Source organism: Aquarana catesbeiana, linkage group LG11, assembly GCF_042186555.1.
Source record: "Aquarana catesbeiana isolate 2022-GZ linkage group LG11, ASM4218655v1, whole genome shotgun sequence".
In the NCBI taxonomy this organism is placed as follows: Eukaryota; Metazoa; Chordata; class Amphibia; order Anura; family Ranidae; genus Aquarana; species Aquarana catesbeiana.
Window position 1 is genome coordinate 269184957 of NC_133334.1, and position 24825 is coordinate 269209781.

The window sequence follows — 24825 nt, forward strand, 5'->3', positions numbered from 1 at the left end:
CAGGGTTGTCTTGTACATTCTGCTTCTTTACTTCTACTGCCTGGGTCCAGCGCCACCATCTTCTTCACCAGCACACCAAGGATCTTTGAAATAGCGTCCAGAAGATTATTGAAGTGATCACAGCACAGCATAGTTTTGGTGCCATGCAGGACCCCTTCTGCAGGCATGTGGCCTCTGCCTCCTGATGATGCACCCATGAATGGAAGCTAGGTTAAGGAATATAACACCAATGACCTTTGAAATAGCATCAAGAAGTTTATAGATTTGACTAATGCTCTGTTTTGTCGTATTAGGGTCATGCAGGACCCCTTCTTCAGGCGTGTGGTCACACCCAGTGGTTCCAGCGTTGTCCTCTTCTTCCACTCTCCTCTTTTGGGTTCAGGCCTCTGTCTTCTGATGCGCCCATGGATGGAAGCTAGATTAAGGGATATATTGGGATATACTGTATATACCAGGTCCAGCACCGCCATCTTCTCCCCCAGCAGAGCTGTACCCCGTGTTCTGTGCATGTCCATGCATTGTTTTTATGGCCTTTTGTCAGTTGCATTTTGTGAGTACCCACTTTTATATAAAATATTTTTATTATTAAATTATCTTTGGTAATGCACTAGGTGTGCACGCCTTCCATTTCTGTTTTTCTTGTACTTTTCGCCCAGCACACCAAGGACCTTTGAAATAGCATCAAGAAGTTTATTGATATGTTCACATCACAGCTTACTGTAGCAATGTTTTGGGGGTCACGCAAGACCCCTTTTTCAGGCTTTTACCTGGTTGGCAAAATGCACTGGAGTCAATGAGGAGGGCAAATTAAATTGGTTTTTGGTCGTTTCCTGAAGGAAACTCCTGTCAACTATCCTGGACTTGTTTTTGTGCCTCACGTCTGACTCATGTTGGCTGTGATGTTAGCTATTGAGAAAAAGAGGAACTCTAATGCTGTCAACGGAACATGGGGGTGAGGAGAAAAAATAAGATCTCATTTTAACACTATATGGCCAAGCATTTGTGGACACCTGACCATCATAGCTATTTGGGCTTGCAGGAGATCCTATTTCAAACTCATGGCCATTAATATGGAGTTGGCTCCTTCTTTGCAGTTATGACAGCCTCCACTATTCTAGGAAGGCTTTCCAAAAGGTGTTGGACTATGTCTGTGGAAATTCGTGCCCATTCAGCCAAAAGAGCATTTGAGAGGTCAGGTACTGGCATTGGACCAGAAGACCTGGCTTCTTTGCAGTTCACCCAAAAAGGGTTCAGTAGGGTTGAGGTCAGAGCTCTGTGCAGGACACGCAAGTTCCTCCACACCAAACTCATCAAACCATGTCTTTATGGAGTTGGCTTTTGTGCCCAATTCGTGCTGGAACAAAAAAGGTCCTTCACCAAACTGTTACCATGAGATTGGAAGCACACAGTTGTTTAAAATATCTTTGTAGCATTAAAAGTACTTATCACTGGAAACACCTGAACTCAATCATTTGGAGGGTCATCCACTTTGGCACTTAGAGTGGGTGTAATGGTCAGATGTTTTCAAATGTTATTATATTTATTCCAAGGCCACTTAACGTAAAATTCATGGAAAATGATAGATTTAGTGTAAATTAAAGTAGTACAAAAAATAAAGTATTAAAAGCTTCATGTCTTTAAAACAAATATAAAATAAAATAAAATAAAAAAAGAACATGAGAAGCATCTCTGAGGCTTTTTTATCTTTTTTTTTCTCTTTTTAATTTTCCGTGGTTAAAAAGAAGTTTCAATTTAAAATATGTTGGCAGATCTCTCATGTGCATCGGCTGGAAACAATGAAATAAAATTAGAATAATGTATGTGGGGGATGTAATATAAACATGCAAACATGGAAGCCCCGTCTTTTAGCTCAGGGGTTAAGGCAGCGCTTTTCTTCCATGGCCAGGAGGGAAAAGTTCCCAGGGATGGCTAAATATGCGGGACTGGAGCATAATATTACAATAAATGTTACAGTAATAAGTTTAATAATGATAAATGCATTGCACCCATTCACTTATTTTCACTATTACAGCCATTATTTCCACATCAAAGCGTATTTAGGCAGAAGCGGGCCGGCAATAGGTTACCAATTTGTGACGCTAATCTTATAAAGTATGACACCTTTTAGGAGGACAAAATTAGCAATTCCTCGATCAGCCCTAATGTTATGCATGCGTTTTGTTTTTCTTTTTACTTTTGCTCATGAATTATTTCAAGAAGATTGACAAATGTTAAGCTTTTTCAGCATATATGACGTCAAGAGCCCTCTAAATAATGAATTGTTAGGAAAATTGGCTTTGTTCAACTTATTTTAGTATTATTTAAAGCTGAACTCCAGGACATTATCTAAATACACACTAAATACATCAATGGGAGCGGCTTTACCTGCCAAAGGGGTTGTATTTCTGTCCATCCAGTCCTGAGATTTACACAGCCCTGAGGTGATGTTGATTACTGCTAATGATACCGTTCTCATTACTAAAATCTTGTATATAGATTAGATTCCAAGAGCTTGCATACTATTGATGTTAGGCTAACTGGTCTGTAATTCCCAGGGATGTATTTTGGGCCCTTTTTAAATATTGGTGCTACATTGGCTTTTCTCCAATCACCTGCTACCATTCCAGTCAGTAGACTGTCAGTAAAAATGATGAACAATGGTCTGATAATTACTTGACACCCCCCAGACTGACAATCCTGCTGTCCAAAGGTGCCTCCTGTGCTCCTTCATCTAGAGTGGAGGCGCTCTAATGCAGTGTTACTGTGAAAACAGAGGAGAAAAGCCTAAAAAAAAAAAAAGAAAATGAATGCAGCCATCACATCTAATGATTGGTAAGCTGCAATATACAACATTTTTGGTTTCGGGCTTAATATCGCTTTAAGGCTCGTGATGATTTTGTGGGAAGATTTATATAAATTAGGGGAAACCAGTTAAGTGTTACATGGTCAGTAATTGTCGGCATGTCTTGCTACATTTTTATTGGGATTGGGAAAAGATTGCCTTGTCACCAGTCGGAGGCCTTCGTACATTGCACCAGTGGAGGGTCAGCTCCCCTCCCCCGCCCCCCAGCCATCATTCATTGGATCCCAGAATTGATTGAGTGTGACTTTTATTTCAAAATCAATGCCGCTGTTAAGGAATCAAATATTCGCCACATTTGTAGCATCTTGATCAATTAAGTTTATTTATCAGTTGCAGACATTTAAATAGCACTTTACATACACATCAGTCCCTGCCCCAAGGAGCTAACAATCTAGGATTCCTATCTTACATACTAGGGGTCAATTTAGACAGCAATATATTTGGAGTTTGGAAGGAAAGCCACGCAAGCACAGGGAGAACCTGCAACTCCATTCAGATAGTATAATAATAATTGCTGGATGTTGGATAGTCAAAGGCACTACAGCCCTGTATTGAAATATTGTAGTAAAAAGGAAATAGTGGGATTTTTAGGGTGCCATAAATAAATCAAAACCGATATATAAAAATATCAAACTTATTATACATAGAAAAAATCAACAGGATATCATCATACAATAACCATATAGTAGATAAACAGCAGTATTTTCTTGCTCTACATGTTTCGCCATTCGATGGCTTCCTCAGGAGAGATAAGTCCTGCATGCATGGTCACTAATAACAATGTATCTCCTATACACCTCAAATTGACGGCTCAAATGTCAGGGGGATATTGACATCAGGAGATATTTGGTACACCAGAGAGGGGCATATAGGAACTCCAATGGCAATAGGCCGGTAAATCCAAAGTTTAAGAATTGTTGTTCAAATAGCAAAAAAAAAAGATATTCATCCCGACAATGAAAAAACTCTCAGTTGTTTCCTAATCAGGAAAGGATTCTTCCAAAAGGAAATTCACAGACTGTTAGAAATCCTCCATAGGACAGTGCCTCACATATCTCTCCACTCCAGTATCGGCCGCTGCTATTGCCATTGGAGTTCCTATATCCCCCTCTGTGGTTGTTGGAAGGCAAGCTTGGTTGTATCAACCAGAAAGAAACTCCAGAAATATGATATTAAATCATGTTGCCTTCCAACAGTGGTGCACCAAATATTTTTTTTTTTTAACAATTTTTTTTAATACTCTTTGACCAGAGCAATATAATGTTACCATAGTGACATTGTACTACTCTGGGGAAGTGATCAAGTTTTTTCTTTTTTTTTTTTTTTTTCTTTTTTTTACGCATTATGATTGCTTATAGCAGTGAAATTCATTGCTATAAGCAAGCATTTTACTGAATGAAACAGGTTCATTCAAGTTTGTTTTGTGGGGATTAGCTGTGATTGGCCAGAGCTATCCTGTTTCCCCGAAAATAAGACCTATCGTGATTGTCGGTGATGGCTGCAATATAAGCCCTACCCCCCAAAAAAGCCCTAGTTAAAGTCCTTGTAGGTCTTATTTTCAGGGTAGGGCTTATTTTCGGGGAAACAGGGTAGGGCTTATTTGGGGGGTAGGGCTTATATTGCAGCCATCACCGACAATCACGCTAGGTCTTATTTTCGGGGAAACAGGGTAATCGCATGGTACAGATGGGCTGTGATTGGCCCTGTCTGTACCATCTGATCACATTGACCAATCACAGCTAGGAACACAAATTGTACACAATGGATGGCATGAAAGGAAGCCATCCACTGTTTACAACTGTCATGTGACCTGCTTTGATTGGTCACAGCAATCACATGGTACGAGCAGTGAGCTGTGCCCTATGGACACAGCCGGTGACAGACCATGCTCTTGCGCGGCCCTGCCTTCTGAGAGGACGTCATATGACGTCCTCTCAGAATGAGGAAAGTCCCATCCAGTGTTAAACATCAACCAGTGGATCCAAACCCAATCAGAAAAATCTCATATAAGTTCACATATAATTCCTAAAATAATCCCTGGTGATCCTGCCATTAGGGTTCTTGTTTGAACACTTCCAATTATAGGGAGACAACTGTATTCCAATTGTAAAATAAGGATACTAATGCGCAAACCAACACTGGACAAGGGGAGGCTAATGAGTAGCTGCCAGCATAAAAGGTGTTCCCGCACTAAACTATATGTAAAAGAAAATAATGTGGGGCTTACTTGGTGCTAATAAACAGTACTAGCTATAATAAATAAGCATAAAGTGCAATATTCAAGGAAAGCTTCATGAAAAAGTGCAAATATACAATAACATCAGCATTAATATCTTTCATGAAAATGTGCAAATAATCTTCAAAAATAAAGTGCAAAATACGCCAAAGTGATAATTAGTACAAATGTCTTGTCGAATCATAAAATTCAGTTATAAGGATCAGTTTCCAGGCTCATCAAATGCAGTTTACATGCAATAAAAGGGGGGGGGGGCTCCATAGTGTAGTAATCCAGTGAAATTTATTTAAAAAACAAGTAGTAACTTACAGTTAAATTCAGTCAATACAGCTTCACATACAAGGGGACTTCCAGTCTCGGCCGCGACCGGAAGTGACAACACCCGGCTCCTCCCTGACACGTTGCGTCACTGAACACGTGACTTCATCAAAGGGGATGAGCCTGGAAACCGATCCTTATACTGGTGTCGTCTTGTCTTGGATATTCCTGGAAATTGATCGATCGCTGTGGATTCAGCATTTCATCCACATAGAGGCCTGACTTGGCCTGTAGGGGTCTCCGCATGAGGTGAGAGGCTGGGGCAAACTAGTGGCGCACAGTGGATGGTGGAAACACTTGGATGAATTGGATTTCCTTGCTTTTTACTCATGCACTTTACTTCATGAAATGTTTATCTGAATTTTATGATTGGACAGGATCTTTGCACTAATTATCACTTTGGTGTATTTTGCACTTTATTTTTGAAGATTATTTGCACATTTTCATGAAAGATATTAATGCTGATGTTATTGTATATTTGCACTTTTTCATGAAGATTTCTTTGAATGCATTCCAATTGCGCCCCTGTGTTGTCACCCTCTCTCCTGGTGTAGAATGCAGATGGCCACGCCATCACTATCGGGAAACTATTGGGCCGTAAAACAAACTAAACGTAAACCAAAATTTCACTGAAATAAGAGGCCCTTGTTTAGCTTAGCACCCAGCTTTCTTCAAGATCCCCAAATCCTGCCGTACCCTGTAGTGTAAAACAAAAGTGCGGGCAGGGGCGTTGCTAGGTCTACAAAAGATCTGGGGCTAGAGCCCATAGCAGCGTAGTAAAGAAAGTCATACACTTGGGCGGGCATACACATGTATATACAGTAATATACGTGTGTGTGTGTATATATATATATTCCCAGAGAGCCCCCCACTTACATCAGGGTCCCCAGAGAGCCCCCCTTACATCAGGGTCCCCAGAGAGCCCCCCTTACATCAGGGTCCCCAGAGAGCCCCCCTTACATCAGGGTCCCCAGAGAGCCCCCCACTTACATCAGGGTCCCCAGAGAGCCCCCCTTACATCAGGGTCCCCAGAGAGCCCCCCTTACATCAGGGTCCCCAGAGAGCCCCCCCCTTACATCAGGGTCCCCAGGGACCCCTGCAGAGACTCGGGGCTATGGGCCCCAGATTCGGGGCTATAGCCCCAAAAGCCACCCCCTAGCAACGCCACTGGTTGCGGGTAGTGGGTACCTCTACCCTGTTCCCGCACCTCTATGTTGGTCACTAAAGGCTATTTATTGGCTTTATTGTTGACCAACAAAGTGGGGAAGGGGGTGGGTCAAGCTCCGTTTTCACACATAGCTTAGCAATCATTATAAAAAAAAAAAAAAGTCACTAAAGTTGTAAAGTTGCAGTCTAAAAATGGTGGGGAGCTTACAGGGACACCTTTGAAACTGTTGCATAATATTTGGTTCTGTAGCAATTCGTTGATGCCTGAACAGAATATGTATTCATGTTATCCAAAATTCTTTGCAGAATGCTATTGGCTGACAGCCATACGGTCGGCCCCCTGGACTAGCAGGATGGACTATTCCGGCTCTAGTCGCACCCTTGCCTGCCTGTTGCCCAGCAGCCCCCCCCCACCCCTCATATGTGCTAGAATGTAGGTCACACTACGGCGCCGGCTCCCTATAGGACAGAGGGAAATATTTGTAAAGAATAGAATGGCTTTGCTGTGTCAGCACATTTTTTTACCGGTATTTTTCACACTGTTGTGATGAAAAGGAGCAAGACTGCAGCGCACACACACAAAAAAAAAAAAAAAATCAATTCATCTCTCGCAATGTTCAGGTTTTATGAGTTTCTATCGAGCTTTCAGGTGATTAATTGACGAGCATTGTGCAAAGCATCATGCAAAATAGGATCGATCGTTTAAAGGGCCAGTCCGCTGAGCTGATTTAAAGTAAACTTATGTTCGGCCAGAGTAGGGAAAATCAACAGGTCTACTTAAAGGGGTTGTAAAGCTTCAAGGTTTTTCACCCTAATTGATTAAGGTGAAAATCCTTCTGTGCTGCAGACCCCCCCCCCCCCTTTTTCTTACCTGAGCTCAACCTGATCCAGCAATGTGCACGAGGGCAGCAGCTACAGGCGTTGTCTCTTGCCTCATTGGACAGATTGATAGCAGCTCCTGCTGCTGTCAATGAAATCCTGTGATGCTGGGGGGCGGGGCTGAGTCCTGCTGTTTGTGTCTGTGTCAATGAACACAGCAGCGGGACTCAGGGGCGCGCCCGCGCGGGTGCCCCCGGGGAAGGCTGTCCACAAGGTTTAGGAGTGCGTCTATGGGAATGTTTGACCATTCTTCCAGAAGCGCATGTGTAAGGTCAGGCACTGAGACAAGACGACAAGACATAATAGTAAACATAATTTACTATGCCTCAGTTAGGAATGAACACAGGAGCGACTGTTATAGATCACTTACTGTGTCCATTCAGAAAAGGAAGGGGCCAGTAAATAAAATATTTAGTGTCCCTTTTCCCCGATCTCTATCCTAAAACATCCCCCCGCAGTAGCAGGAGAGAAGGGAAGCTGGCAGCACTGCTGGGGGGGGGGGGGACAAGGGTTGCCAGGAAGCAGCGGAAATCGGCACTGCACAGGGTGATTAGGGTGTGCTCAGGCACAACCGGCACACCCTGCGCACGCACCTATGGTCAGGAGGAGAACTGTGATCTCTGTGAGAGGTAGTAAATACCTGCAAGTGTTACACCCACACAATACTTGGCAAAATATAATAGATGTTAGGTCCACTTCAAGTTGGGTGGACTAACTCTTTAATATTTTCTTTTTACTTCCTTTTTACTAAATGCAGAATTTATGTGTTGCTTGTGCACTTGTAACTAACTGCTGAATATACAGTTATAACCCAAGTAATTATATATTTATGTTTATAAATAAATACATATGCATATTTTATCAGGCGTAGATTATTCCATATATCACGGGGGCCTGTGGATGCGAGGCGGGGAGCCGGCCTTCACAGCGCGATTTATAAAGGTATTTTGGGATGCAAGCATGTAAATTTGCGAAACGGGCCCTCTTATATCCTGGGGGCTCGGTCTGTAGATCAGGCCAATTTAGGGGAAAGACGGGCCATCATCTATACTTAAAGGACCACTAAAACTTACAGAATATGTTTATATTTTGCCTTCCCTGTTGTCTGGCCAACTGCGTCAAAGTGATCCCTCTATGGCCAACTGTGTCAAAGTGACCACTCTCTGGCCAGCTGCGTCAAAGTGATCCTTCTCTGGCCAGCTGTATCAATGTGATCCTTCTCTGGTCAACTGTGTCAAAGTGATCCTTCTCCGGTCAACTGTGTCAAACTGATCTCTCTCTGGTCAACTGCGTCAAAGTGATCCCTGTCTGGCCAATTGTGTCCAAGTGATCCCTCTCTGGCCAATTGCACTAACATGTTCCTTCTATGGCCAAATGTGTCAAAGTGATCCCTCTCTGTGCAACTGTATCAAAGTGATCTTTGTCTGGCCAACTGCGTCAAAATAATCCTTGCCTGGCCCACTGTGTCAAAGTGATCCCTCTCTGGCCAACTGTGTCCATGTGATCCCTCTCTGGCCAACTGTATCAAAGTGATTGCTCTCCAACCAACTGCGTCAAAGTGACCACTCTCTGGCCAGCTGCATCAAAGTGATCCTTGCCTGGCCAACTGTGTCAAAGTGATCCCTCTCTGGCCAACCGTGTTAAAATGATCCCACTCTGGCCAACTGTGTCAAAGTGATCCCACTCTGGCCAACTGTGTCAAAGTGATCCTTCTCTGGTCAACTGTGTCAAAGTGATCCTTTACTGGCCAACTGTGTCAAAATGATCCTTCTCTGGCCAACTGCGTCAAGGTGATCCTTCTCTGGCCAACTGTGTCAAAGTGATCCTTCTCTGGCCAACTGCGTCAAAGTGACCCTTCTCTGGCCAACTGTGTCAAAGTGATCCTTCTCTGGCCAACTGCGTCAAGGTGATCCTTCTCTGGCCAACTCTGTCAAAGTGATCCCACTCTAGCCAACTGTATCAAAGTGATCCCACTCTGGCCTACTGCGCCAAAGTGATCCTTCTCTGGTCAACTGTGTCAAAGTGATCCTTCTCTGGTCAACTGTGTCAAAGTGATCCTTCTCTGGTCAACTGTGTCAAAATGATCCCTCTCTGGCCAACTGTGTCAAAGTGATCCTTCTCTGGCCAACTGCGTCAAAGTGATCCCACTCTAGCCAACTGTATCAAAGTGATCCCACTCTGGCCTACTGCGTCAAAGTGATCCTTCTCTGGCCAACTGCGTCAAAGTGATCCTTCTCTGGCCAACTGCGTCAAAGTGATCCCACTCTAGCCAACTGTGTCAAAGTGATCCCACTGTAGCCAACTGTATCAAAGTGATCCCACTCTAGCCAACTGTATCAAAGTGATCCCACTCTAGCCAATTGTATCAAAATGATCCCTCTCTGGCCAGCTGCGTCAAAGTGATCCCACTCTGGCCTACTGCGCCAAAGTGATCCTTTACTGGCCAACTGTGTCAAAGTGATCCTTCTCTGGCCAGCTGTGTCAAAGTGATCCCTCTTTGGCCAACTGCTTCAAAGTGATCTTTCTCTGGCCAGTCCCTACTCTGCTGTGCAAAATGACACTTTCTTCCCTATAGCACCCTTTAATGGACTGCCAGCATGAGACAGACACAATTGGGGGGGAGGGCAGCAGACTCAGGTCTGGTCACTGAGCTGTACTATCAGGAAATGGAGATATGCCTATGCTTTCTGCAGAGGAGAAAAACAGTCAGGGATATGCTGCAGAGCAGAGCTGTGCAAATTGCAGGACTGGATGGACAGGGATGCAAATCCTATTTGCCCGGAGATCCGCTTTACGAAACAGAGACTATTGTCACCTCGCTGCTGCCAGCATGTTGCCGTAGATTGGAATACACAGACGGCTCCCGTGCCGTCTCCCCGCCACCCCTTGAAGTTGACTGTGACCCCATCGGTTTATTTCCAAACATTGAACTTATTTTGTTCTGGCATCTCCTTAAACAGGGCTTGTTTTTTTTTTTTTTTTTTTCCAACCCCCCACCCAACAGAAATCCAGCACAGATGGTGATTGATTTTTTCAAGTGCTGACATCCCTGCTTGAGAAAATGTTCCCACCTTCTTTGTGCCGAGCCAGTCAGGCAGACTAACATGGTGATGCGATCATCACTTTCATACAGACACACAGAATTGATTGACAGGGAAAATTTAGCATAAACCGCGCATTCTTCCAGACCCCTCGGCCCCCCTCTGCCCGCTCCGCTTCTCACAGACACACCAAGTGCATCGCCGAGAATTTAAAGTGCAAGTCCCCTTTTATATCAGCTGTCCGGTCTTCATTTCCTCAATTTAAACCCCCCCTCTTCCTCGAGGGGTGTGGGGCTCATTCCCACCACACAGTGCACTGTGGTACAGCAGGCACTTATCAGGAATATCAAATGTTGGGGAAACAAATGCTTTGCTTTGTGCTCTGGTCCGAATCATTTGGTGGAGAGGGGATTACGGTGTGGGGTTGTTTTTCAGGGGTTGGGCTTGGCCCCTTAGGAGGAACTTGACTGGCCTGCACAGAGTCCTGACCTCAACCACATAGAACACCTTTGGGATGAATTAGAGCTGAGATTGCGAACATTTGACTATTATTCCAGAAGTGCATTTGTGAGGTTAGGCACTGATGTTGGACGAGAAGGCCTGGCTCGCAATCTCCGCTCTAATTCATCCCAAAGGCGTTCTAGTGAGTTGAGATCAGGACTCTGTGCAGGCCAGTCAAGTTCCTCTACCCCAAACTCACTCATCCATGTCTTTATGGACCTTGCTTTGTGCACTGGTGTGCAGTCATGTTGAAACAGGAAGGGTCCATCCCCAAACTGTTCCCACAAAGTTGAGAGCATGAAATTGTGCAAAATGTCTTGGTATGCTGACGCCTTAAGAGTTCCCTTCACTGGAACTAAGGGGCCAAGTCCAACCCCTGAAAAACAACCTCCCACCATAATCCCCCCTCCACACCCCCCTCACACACCATAATCCCCCCTCCACCTGGTTTGGTCCAGTGCACAAAGCAAGGTCCATAAAGACCCAATAGAACACCTTTGGGATGAATTTGAGCGGAGAATGCGAGCCAGGACTTCTCGTCAACATCAGTGCCTGACCTCACAAATGCACAAATGCACTTCTGGAAAAATGAGATCTCGCCGTGGAACTCCACTTTAATGCATTAAGATAAAAAACGTTCTGCCTTTACAACCACTTTAAGCACATTTACCAGAGGGTTCTGCCCTTGAAACGCGTAACCTTCCCTCTTTATCAGAGCCCTCTTTACTAGATGGTTCTGCCCTTGAAACGCGTAAGTTGCCCTCTTTATCAGAGCCTCTTTACCAGAGGATTCTGCCCTTGAAATGCGTACGTTGCCCTCTTTATCAGAGGGTACTGCCCTTGAAACGCGTACGTTGCCCTCTTTATCAGAGCCTCTTTACCAGAGGGTTCTGCCCTTGAAACGCGTAAGTTCCCCTCTTTATCGGAGCCCTTTTTACCAGAGGGTTCTGCCCTTAAAATGCGTAAGCTGCCCTCTTTATCAGAGCCCTCTTTACCAGAGGGTTCTGCCCTTGAAACGCATAAGCCACACTCCCAGTTGATGGTCCTCATTTGAGTGTTGCCATTGGATCGGTTCCTGGATTCTATTGATGTGTCTGTCTACACTTACCTTTGGGAGTATATTGGAATTCTCTTTATTCTAAATAAATCGTTTTTATGGTAGAGCATGAGGCTGATGCTCCCTCGCTTTCGTTTTAAGGCTTTGATCTGCCTGCATTTGACATCTTGTGGCAGAGCTCAGACTGGGGGGGAGGAATGCAGCCAAAGGAGCCAATCAGTTGTGCTTACCTCGTTCACCTGCTAGCAAGGAACATGCTGATAGGAGGAGAGAGTAGAGTGAACGACTGATGACCTTATCAGTCTGCTGCTTTTCCTTTTCACAGTAAGGAGGGAGGGACAAGGCCAGTAAGGGCTTGTACATATTAGTGGTTGAGGGGCAGTAAAACACAGTGGCCGAGCCATGCTTTTACCGCACCCCCAAATGCTACTCCCTTTGAGCTGCAGAGGCAGCAGCTATGCCAAGGCAGGAATTATACCTCCTGTCACTTTCAGCGGACATAGCAAGCGCCAAGCGAGATCCTGAACGCTAGATCTGGGTTAATCAAGGGGCAAGTCAAATGCTCTCTGAAGAGTGATCTGAACCAATGCCGGGACAAGGTCATCGAGTGCCCAGGGCAAATATGCCAACCTGCACCCCCCCCCCATTCATGATGTGCAAGCTTAGGGGATCCTACTCCCAGCAGTCGCTTGCTTGTCAAAATCACTGTGCAGCTCAGTTTTAACACTGGGCACATGCTTGTGTCGATAGCTCTCTCCTGGACACTAATGGCCTTGGCAGTGCGGGCTGTGCGCTCTCACCCCCCCTCCTCCCCCCTGCTAGTACAGCTCTTCTGTGTCTGTGAACACCGCCCTCTGCTGGATACAGGAGTGCTGCACTGTCAGAAGGGAGGAGGGGGAGTGAGAACACAGCCTGCACCACATCCCGGCTCTCTCCTCCACTCCCAGCTCTCTCCTGAACACTTCTCCACTCAGCGGTGCGGGCTGTGCGCTCTCACCCCCTCCTCCCTCCTGCTAGTGCAGCTCCTGTGTGTCTGTGAACACCACTGTGTGCTGGATACAGGAGTGCTGCACTGTCAGGAGGGAGGAGGGGGAGTGAGAACACAGCCTGCACCACGTCCCGGCTCTCTCCTCCACTCCCAGCTCTCTCCCGAACACTTCTCAACTGGGCGGTGCAGGCTGTACGCTCTCGCCCCCTCCTCTTCCCTGCTAGTGCAGCTCCTGTGTGTCGGTGAACACCGCCCTCTGCTGGATACAGGAGTGCCGCACCGTCAGGAGGGAGGAGGGGGAGTGAGAACACAGCCTGCACCACGTCCCCGCTCTCTCCTCCACTCCCAGCTCTCTCCCGAACACTTCTCCACTCGGCGGTGCGGGCTGTGCGCTCTCACCCCCTCCTCCCTCCTGCTAGTAGAGCTCCTGTGTGTCTGTGAACACCGCCCTCTGCTGGATACAGGAGTGCTGCACTGTCAGGAGGGAGGAGGGGGAGTGGGAACACAGCCTGCACCACGTCCCGGCTCTCTCCTCCACTCCCAGCTCTCTCCTCCACCCCTTGCTGCTCCCAGCACTGGGCTGACAGGAGTAGTGATGCCGTTGTCACTACTCCTGTCAGCCTTGTAACAGAAGGAAAGTGCGCCCGTCCCTACAGAACACCATTGCGCCCAGGGCAGCTGTCCCTCCTGCCCACCCCTTGTCCCGGCCCTGATCTGAACATGGATCACTCTTTCGACACTGAAGCAAATGTGAACGAGCCCCAAGTGTGACTGAACTGCTAAAAATAAGGTCAGGCGGAGCTGCGTGGCAGAGCTGTGTAAATCTCAGGACTGGATGGACAGAAATACAAAAAAATCATTTAGCCAAGTAAAATGGAGATGAATTTAGCTGGAGTTCAGCTTTAAAAGGACAAAATGCACCACTTTTTTTTTTTTTTTCCCCATCTCCGGTCACACAGTGGGTTAATTCGAGTTACATTCGGGATTTTTCTCGCCATACTGCAGAATGTAAGAGAATACCATCTGCTTGTGAAACTGAACACTTCAGAACGGGCTATCTGGCGTTTTTCAGACCATCGGCCGTGTTTGCGTGACTAAATACATACAATTAAGGACCAGCCATTCTTGCTCTCTATGAACACATTGTTTGCCAGGGTTCAAGGGCTCAGATAATAGATGGCGGAGACCCATCAGCAGCCCATGGAGGCAAAACTGCCCCCCCCCCCCCCCCCCCGGCATTCATCTCTTATTTTCTCATGGTGTCCTGTAGGATGAATAATGCTTTCATTTTTATATGAACAAAAAAAAAAATTTAATTAAAGTCACGAGACATACAATATTTTTAATGAATATTTAAAAAAAAAAAAAAAACCTTCTAAATAGTTTTTGATACAAAGTATATAATCTGTACAGAAGCCATGTGATTTCCATGTATAGCTGAACTCTTTTATTTAAAAAAAAAAAAAAAAATAGTTTAACCACTTGACCTCCAGAAGATTTACCCCCCTTCACGACCAGGCCATTTTTTTTTTTTGCGATACGGAACTGCGTTACTTTAACTGACAATTGCACAGGCGTGCCAAATAAAATTTATGTCATTTTTTCTTATGGTGGTATTTGATCACCTCTGCGTTTTTTTTTTTTTTGCACTATAAACAAAAATAAAAAAAAAAAGACAAAATACTTTTTTTTTTTTTAATTTTCTGCTAAAAAAGGTATCCAATTAAAAAAAAAATCAAAAAATTGAATTTCTTCATAAATTCAGACCTATATGTATTCTGCTACATATTTTTTGGTCAAACAAAAATCCCAATAAGCATATATTGATTGGTTTGCGCTAAAGTTATACCGTCTACTGCGTATGGGATATATACTGGAATTTTAATTTATTTTTATTTATTTTTTTTATCCATAAATTACATTTATATCCTTCCCCCCCCCCCCCCCCCACAAATAGAGCTTTCTTTTGGTGGTATTTGATCACCACTGCACTTTTATTTTTTGCACTAAAAATGAAAAAAAAAAAAAAAGACGATTTTGAAAAAAAAAAAAACATAATTTTTTACTTTCTGCTATAAAACACATCCAATTAAAAAAAAAATTGTAAAAATGTAATTTCATAAATTTAGACCAATATGTATTCTGCTAAATATTTTTGGTAAACAAAAAATCCCAATAAGCGTATATTGATTGGTTTGCGCAAAAGTTATATTGTCTACAAACTACGGGATATATACGAGGCACTATTCCTCCCACTGATACCAATGATGGGGCACTATTCCTCCCACTGATACCAATGATGGGGCACTATTCCTCCCACTGATACCAATGATGGGACATTATTCCTCCCACTGATACCAATGATGGGGCACTATTCCTCCCACTGATACCAATGATGGGGCACTATTCCTCCCACTGATACCAATGATGGGGCACTATTCCTCCCACTGATACCAATGATGGGGCACTATTCCTCCCACTGATACCAATGATGGGACACTATTCCTCCCACTGATACCAATGATGGGACACTATTACTCCCACTGATACCAATGATGGGGCACTATTCCTCCCACTGATACCAATGATGGGGCACTATTCCTCCCACTGATACCAATGATGGGGCACTATTCCTCCCACTGATACCAATGATGGGACATTATTCCTCCCACTGATACCAATGATGGGGCACTATTCCTCCCACTGATACCAATGATGGGGCACTATTCCTCCCACTGATACCAATGATGGGGCACTATTCCTCCCACTGATACCAATGATGGGGCACTATTCCTCCCACTGATACCAATGATGGGACACTATTCCTCCCACTGATACCAATGATGGGACACTATTACTCCCACTGATACCAATGATGGGGCACTATTCCTCCCACTGATACCAATGATGGGGCACTATTCCTCCCACTGATACCAATGATGGGGCACTATTCCTCCCACTGATACCAATGATGGAGCACTATTCCTCCCACTGATACCAATAATGGGACACTATTCCTCCCACTGACACCAATGATGGGACACTATTCCTCCCACTGATACCAATGATGGGGCACTATTCCTCCCACTGATACCAATGATGGGGCACTATTACTTACACTGATACCAATGATGGGGCACTATTCCTTCCACTGACACCAATGATGGAGCACTATTCCTCCCACTGATACCAATGATGGGGCACTATTCCTCCCACTGATACCAATGATGGGACACTATTCCTCCCACTGATACCAATGATGGGACACTATTACTCCCACTGATACCAATGATGGGGCACTATTCCTCCCACTGATACCAATGATGGGGCACTATTACTTACACTGATACCAATGATGGGGCACTATTCCTTCCACTGACACCAATGATGGAGCACTATTCCTCCCACTGATACCAATGATGGGGCACTATTCCTCCCACTGATACCAATGATGGGGCACTATTCCTCCCACTGATACCAATGATGGGGCACTATTCCTCCCACTGATACCAATGATGGGGCACTATTCCTCCCACTGATACCAATGATGGGGCACTATTCCTCCCACTGATACCAATGATGGGGCACTATTACTTACACTGATACCAATGATGGGGCACTATTCCTTCCACTGACACCAATGATGGAGCACTATTCCTCCCACTGATACCAATGATGGGGCACTATTCCTCCCACTGATACCAATGATGGGGCACTATTCCTCCCACTGATACCAATGATGGGGCACTATTACTTACACTGATACCAATGATGGAGCACTATTCCTCCCACTGATACCAATGATGGAGCACTATTCCTCCCACTGATACCAATGATGGGGCACTATTCCTCCCACTGATACCAATGATGGGACACTATTCCTCCCACTGATACCAATGATGGGGCACTATTCCTCCCACTGATACCAATGATGGGGCACTATTCCTCCCACTGATACCAATGATGGGGCACTATTCCTCCCACTGATACCAATGATGGGACACTATTCCTCCCACTGATACCAATGATGGGACACTATTCCTCCCACTGATACCAATGATGGGGCACTATTCCTCCCACTGATACCAATGATGGGGCACTATTCCTCCCACTGATACCAATGATGGAGCACTATTCCTCCCACTGATACCAATGATGGGGCACTATTCCTCCCACTGATACCAATGATGGGGCACTATTCCTCCCACTGATACCAATGATGGGGCACTATTCCTCCCACTGATACCAATGATGGGGCACTATTCCTCCCACTGATACCAATGATGGGGCACTATTCCTCCCACTGATACCAATGATGGGGCACTATTCCTCCCACTGATACCAATGATGGGGCACTATTCCTCCCACTGATACCAATGATGGGGCACTATTCCTCCCACTGATACCAATGATGGAGCACTATTCCTCCCACTGATACCAATGATGGGGCACTATTCCTCCCACTGATACCAATGATGGGGCACTATTCCTCCCACTGATACCAATGATGGGGCACTATTCCTCCCACTGATACCAATGATGGGACACTCTTCCTATGTCCGCCCCCCCTAAATTCTGAAGGGCATTCAACTTCAGACATGTTGTCTGAAGTTGAAGGCACATGGCTCCTACCTATCCATGGATGAAGAAAAGTCAGCCTGGGCTCCCTGGTTATGTGACCACTCCCAGGACGCTGGTCACATGATCAGAGGTGAATCACTGTCCTGGTTGGGCCACTAATTGTCCAGAACTGCCCGAATGTCCATCCCCCGTGGTTCTTAGGCAGAGGCCACCTGACCAGCATTGGTTACATGACCTCATGAACTCAGAGCTTTTTTAATCAGCAGGATGGGCAGATCCATATATCGTGCCTGCTGCGTATTTAATTAAGGAGACATTGATTTCCTGTAAGGTCTGTAATAGTCATATAGTAAGCATAGGTGTGTGCACCCCAAAGCTCCAACACACATCCGCGTGTGTGTGTGTATATAACACAGTTTACTATGCTTCAGTTCTGTATGAACACAGTGAGTGATCTGTACCGATCTATTCCTTAGACAGTGGGTAGAAGTTGGCCCTCCTGTAAGCCGACTAGACTTTGTTGCATTACACGGTGCTGTCAGTCTAACGTGAGGAGCCAGCAAACAGGAGGAGGCGCGCAGAGTTGGCAGCGTAATAAGAACTACTGGGGTGCTCTGCTTTTTCATTGTCCAATTAACTGGCAGGGGGCGGGTCAGTGGCCAGGCCATATCACCTAACTGCACTGCAGGAAAATGAGGTCACAGATCTGAATGTCCTGTCTGTCACCAAAATGACAAATCTTTTTTTTTTTTTTTTTTTTCTTTTGGCTGGTAAAATAGTGCAAATATATTCTGATATATTATAATATATGGGTAATAATATTTGTAATGTGTTGTTTATATTTATATATACAGTATATACTGTATATCTGTGTACAATAAAAAAAGAAAAAGTAATATATGTGTATGTATCTATCTCATGTATTCATATATATATATATACACATATATCTATATATATATAGATATATATATAGATATATATTTATTTATTTTATTTTTTAATAGTAAATATATAAAAAAAATGTGTGTGTGTGTATGTGTGTGTATATATATATATTTTTTAATCTATTTATTTATTTATATATATATATATATATATATATATATATATATATATATATATATATATATATTATATATTAAATATTATATATTTTATTGTTCATGTCTATCATGTCAACTCAATCATTACCAAAAGTATTGGGACGCCCGCCTTTACACGCACATGAACTTTAATGGCATCCCAGTCTTAGTCCGTAGGGTTCAATATTGAGTTGGCCCACCCTTTACAACTATAACAGCTTCAACTCTTCTGGGAAGGCCGTCCACAAGGTTTAGGAGTGTGTCTATGGGAATGTTTGACCATTCTTCCAGAAGCGCATTTGTGAGGTCAGGCACTGATGTTGGACGAGAAGGCCTGCCTCGCAGTCTCCTCTCTAATTCATCCCAAAGGTGTGCTGTTGGGATGAGGTCAGCACTCTGTGCAGGCCAGTCAAGTTCCTCCACCCCAAACTCGCTCATCCATGTCTTTATGGATCTTGCTTTGTGCACTGGTGTGCAGTCATGTTGGAACAGGAAGGGGCCATCCCCAAACTGTTCCCACAAGTTGGGAGCATGAAATTGTCCAAAATGTCTTGGTATGGTGATCACACAAAGTTGTCGGAAAATCCGATCATTCTGAACGCGGTGATGTAAAACACGTACGTCGGGACTATAAACGGGGCAGTAGCCAATAGCTTTCATCTCTTAATTTATTCTGAGCATGTGTGGCACTTTGTGCGTCGGATTTGTGTACACACGATCGGAAAATTTTATAGCCTGCTCTCAAACTTTGTGTGTCGGAAATTCCGATGGAAAATGTGTGATGGAGCCCACACACGGTCGGAATTTCCGACAACAAGGTCCTATCACACATTTTCCATCGGAAAATCTAACAGTGTGTACGGGGCATAAGACTGGGATGCCATTAAAGTTCATGTGCGTGGGCAGGCAGGTAAAGGCAGTGTCCCAATACTTTCGGTAATATAGTACCCACACAAAATAAATTATTAACAAATATTTAAATGATTTTAAAAACAACTTTCACTCCAAATCCACGCATTTTTCTAACGTAATTCTCATATACATTTTTTTTTTTTTTTTAAATTGTGAAAAGTGACATTTTATCTCTGTAACATTTTAATTTCCACCCCTCACTACAATTGTTTTCACTTGCAGTGCTTTTTGATTTACACAAATAAATTCAAGTATGTTCACAAATATTTTAAGATTTTTTTTTTTCTTTTTTTCTTTTGTAGGGACAGCGCACACAAAATCCCCGAGCACAGTCTAAGCAACTGTTGGAATGTTTGAGGTAGGAAACTTGACCTTTCAAAGATCAACATAATGAAAACAAAGAAAAGTATTGTCCATTCACGGTCATATGAATGACAACAGATTAATCACAGTCTCAATTCCACTATCTGGATTCCAAAAAATGTAAAGGAAAAATGTTAGGGAAAAAAAAAAAGAGAAGTTCATTAAATTGATGCAGTTAACAAAATGTATAAATCAAGAAAAAACTCTTTAGTTTTAAAAATCGGGCATCATCAACCTGTCTCTCTGTGTTTTACATGAATGGATATTTGATGATTTTAGATGTTTCTGGTTTTTGTGAGAACCCAGTGTTATAGGGCGAGAGTTCTACGGGAAACCTTCATCTGTAATTACTGTTATAGGGAAATGTAATGTGTTATGGCGCGTACACACGACCGGTTTTGCCGTCGGAATAAACTCCGAAGGTTTCTCCGACGGAACTCCGGCGGAATTCCGCTCAAGCGGTCTTGCCTACACACGGTCACACCAAAGCCCGACCGTCCAGAACGCGGTGACGTACAACGCGTAGGAAGGTACTAGAAAAAGGAAGTTCAATAGCCAGTAGCCAATAGCTTCCGTCTCGTACTTGCTTCAGAGCATGCGTCGTTTTTGGTTCGTTGGAACAGCATACAGACGAGCGGTTTTCCTGATAGGAATTGGTTCCGTCGGAAATATTTAGAACATGTTCCATTTCGAGGTCCGTCAGAATTTTCGAGAAGAAAAGTCCGATGAGGCATACACACGATCGGAATAGACGATGAAAAGCTTCCGTCTGACTTTTTCTGTCGGACATATCGCTCGTGTGTACGTGGCTTTAGTGTGCACATAAATGTAATTATTATTTGCCCTAAAGTTATCTCTATAGTAACTTTTATATTACATATTTAATATGTTTCCATATTACATACACTATATAGCCAAACGTTCATGGACACCTGACTATCTCATCTGTATGAGCTAGTTGGACATCCCATTTCAAAACCATTATTAGGCAGTTTTGGATTCCCCTTCCTGTGTGTCTACAACAGCCTCCACTCTTCTGGGAAGGCTTATGATGCTGGTGTGTTGTTGGGAATTTGTGACCATGAAGCGAAAAGAACATGGGGGGGGGGGGGGGTGTCAGGTACTGATGTTGAAGGAGCCCTCGTTCACAATCGGCAATGTGAGCCCTCAAGGGCACTCAAATTCCTCTACACCAAACTGGGCAAACCAGGTCTTTATGGAGTTGGCTTTTTACACAGGGGCTCAGCCATGTTGATTGAGGTCAAGGCTGTGTTTAGACCACTCGAGTTTCTCCATACCAAACTGGTCAAACCACGTCTTTATGGAGTTGACTTTTTACACAGTAGCACAGCCATGCTGATTGAGGTCATGGCTGTGTTTAGACCACTCAAGTTCCTCCATACCAAACTGGTCAAACCATGTCTTTATGGATTTGGCTTTTTTACGCAGTGGCACAGTCATGCTGATTGAGATCATGGATGTGTTTAGACCACTCTAGTTCCTCCATACCAAACTGGTCAAACCATGTCCTTATGGAGTTGGCTTTTTACACAGTGGCACAGCCATGCTGATTGAGGTCATGGCTGTGTTTAGACCACTCAAGTTCCTCCATACCAAACTGGTCAAACCATGTCTTTATGGAGTTGGCTTTTTTACACAGTAGCACAACCATGCTGATTGAGGTCATGGATGTGTTTAGACCACTCAAGTTCCTCCATACCAAACTGGTCAAACCATGTCATTATGGAGTTGGCTTTTTACACCGTGGCACAGCCATGCTGATTGAGGTCATGGCTGTGTTTAGACCACTCAAGTTCCTCCATACCAAATTGGTCAAACTATGTATTTATGGAGTTGGATTTTTACACAGTGGCACAGCCATGCTGATTGAAGTCATGGCTGTGTTTAGACCACTCATGTTCCTCCACGCCAAACTGGTCAAACCATGTCTTTATGGAGCTTGCTTTCCACTGGAACACAGTAATGCTGGAACAGAACATTCGCTTACCCAAACTGTTCTCCGAAGGTTGTAAGCATACAGTTGTCTAAAATGTCTATGTATGTTGCAGCAATATCACTGGAAACACTTGAACGCAACCTTTTTTGTCATATAGTGTAGCTTGGAGATAGATAGATAGATAGATAGATAGATAGATAGATAGATAGATAGATAGATAGATAGATAGATAGATAGATAGATAGGTCAAATCTCAAATGCTTGCAACCTGACCCTGACACCCATTTAAACTTGTATGACATCCTGTTACAAAAAGCATGAGCATTATTATGGAGTTTGCCCCCCTTTGAGACTATAACAACCTCCACTCTTGTGGGTAGGCTTTCTTCAAGATTTTGGAGTGTGTATGTGGTATTTTGTGCCCATTCAGCCAAAAGAACATTTGGGGGGAGTCGGGTACTGATGTTGGAGGAGAAGACCTGGTTCACAATCAGCGTTTCAATTCATCCCAAAGGGGTTCAATAAGGTTGAGGTCAAGAGCTTTGTGAAGGGCTCTCGAATTCCTCCACACCAAACTGGGCAAACCATGTCTTTATGGAGTTGGCTTTTTACACAGGGGCACAGTCATGCTGATTGAGGTCATGGCTGTGTTCAGACCACTCTAGTTCCTCCACACCAAACTAGTCAAACCATGTCATTACGGAGCTGGCTTTCCACTGGAACATAGTAATGCTGAAAGAGAAAAGGAGCTTACCCAAACTGTTCTCTGAAGGTTGGAAGCATACAATTGGCGATTTAGTATAGATTAGAGATAGATAGATAGATAGATAGATAGATAGATAGATAGATAGATAGATAGATAGATAGGTCAGATGTTTGCAACCTGCCCCCCACACCCATTTGAGCTTGTATGACATCCTATTACAAAAACCATGGGCATTAATATGGAGTTGGTCCCCCCCGTTGAGGCTATAACAACCTCCACTCTTGTGGGAAGGCCTCCCTTAAGATCTTGGAGTGTGTCTGTGGGAATTTGCACCCATTCATTCAAAAGAACATTTGGGGGGATCAGGTACTGATGTTGGAGGAGAAGACCTAGCTCACCATCAGCATTTCAATTCATCCCAAAAGCGTTCAGTGGGGTTGAAGTCAGGGGCTTGCCATGTCTTTAAGGAGCTCGCTTTTCACTGGGACACAGTAATGCTGGAACAGAAAAGGAACTTACCTGAACTGTTCCCTGGTGGTTAGAAGCAAACAATGTCTATGTATGCTGTAGCAATATCACAAACAATTAAACAATTAAACGCAACAATTTTGGCCATATAGGATAGATAGATAGATAGATAGATAGATAGATAGATAGATAGATAGATAGATAGATAGATAGAGATAGATAGATAGATAGATAGATAGATAGATAGATAGATAGATAGATAGATAGATAGATAGATAGATAGATAGATAGATAGACCCTATATGACCTTCACACGCATTTGAGCTTGTTGGACATACTATGGGCATTAAAATGGAGTTGCTTCCCCTTTGAGGCTATAACAACCTCCACTCTTGTGGGAAGGCTTTCCTCAAGATTTTGGAGTGTGTCTGTGTGAATTTGCACCCATTCAACCAAGAAAACATTTGTGAAGTCAGGTACTGATGTTGGTTGAGAAGACCTGGTGTTCCAGTTCATCTCAAAAGTGTTCATATTAAGGTGTTTTTGATGGTTTTTAAGGGTGCAGTGGGTTTTAAATGACTCCTGCGTGAAGCTCCTTTCAACTATCCTGGACCTGTTTTTGTGCCGAAAAATGTTCTCTCATTTGCTGGAAACATGGCATTATATAGTGAGGATCAGAGGAACCGTAATGTTGTCACCAGAACAGGAGGTCAAGAGAAAAACACGGTCTATATTTAATACACTTGATGGTTTGTAGACCATCGTACCTTTATGAGCTTGTTGGACATCCCTTTCCAAAACCCTTCCACATTAATATGGAGTTGGCTCACTCTTTGGTGCCATAACAACCCCCACCCTTCTGGGAAGGCTTTTCGAAAATTTTTACCATTCAGTAAAAAGAACATTTGGGGGGGTCGGGTACTGACGTTGGATGAGAAGACCTGAGTTATGATTGATCCCAAAGGTGTTCATAAGGGTTGAGGTTGGGGCTTTGCGAAGGGCACTCAAGTTCCTCCACACCAAACTCAACAAACCATGTCTTTATGGAGCTGGGTTTGTACACAGGGGCGCAGTCATGCTGGAACAGAAAACAGCTTTCCCCAAGTTTTTAACACAAGACTGGGAGCACACAATTTTCTAAAATGTCTTTGTATTCTACTACTGAACCCATACCATAACATTTTTATTAGTCTTTGTTAGTTGTCTGACCTTTGATCATTAAGAAACCTGTATAACTGGCCCTTGAAGATTTGCTATTTTTTTTGTAAACAGATTGGCTTGCTAAAGAATATTTAAAGTTTTGTAGAAAATTAACTCCCAACCGCGCTTAAAAAGAAAAAAAAAATCCGCTTAGACACAAAAAAAAAAATTATGCACGCCTTAGTGGTGGCTGGAGAAAAATGGAGATAGCTTTCGTATACTTGTACGTTTTATAGGCATTAATGTTGCCGTAAATCTTGTGTTATTGTACGGCGCCTGCAACATTTTTCCTGCATTTTGCCTTTGGACAGGGAAGAAATGACTGGCTTCCATCAGTGTTATTGGCAATACCCATATTCTGACATCTGTTCCTTTCTAAACATTTTACCAACCTTGATGAAATGTATTTTAGTGGTAGAAGCTGACATAGAGGGAAAGAAAAAAAAAAAAAGAAAACGACTTGAGATGATAAAAAATAACATTGATTAAACACCAGCAGCAAT

At 43.7% G+C, this 24825-nt stretch overlaps 1 protein-coding gene across 3 annotated transcripts in view; it reads left to right on the forward strand.

Moving 5' to 3' along the window:
* ZNF536 (zinc finger protein 536) overlaps positions 1-24825 on the forward strand; it is a 556044-nt gene that overhangs the window by 202556 nt on the left and 328663 nt on the right. For all 3 annotated transcript variants that reach the window (XM_073605824.1, XM_073605822.1, XM_073605823.1), the window contains one exon: positions 19931-19986. The gene's annotated coding sequence lies outside the window, so the exon portion shown is untranslated. The remainder of the gene's footprint in view (positions 1-19930; positions 19987-24825) is intronic.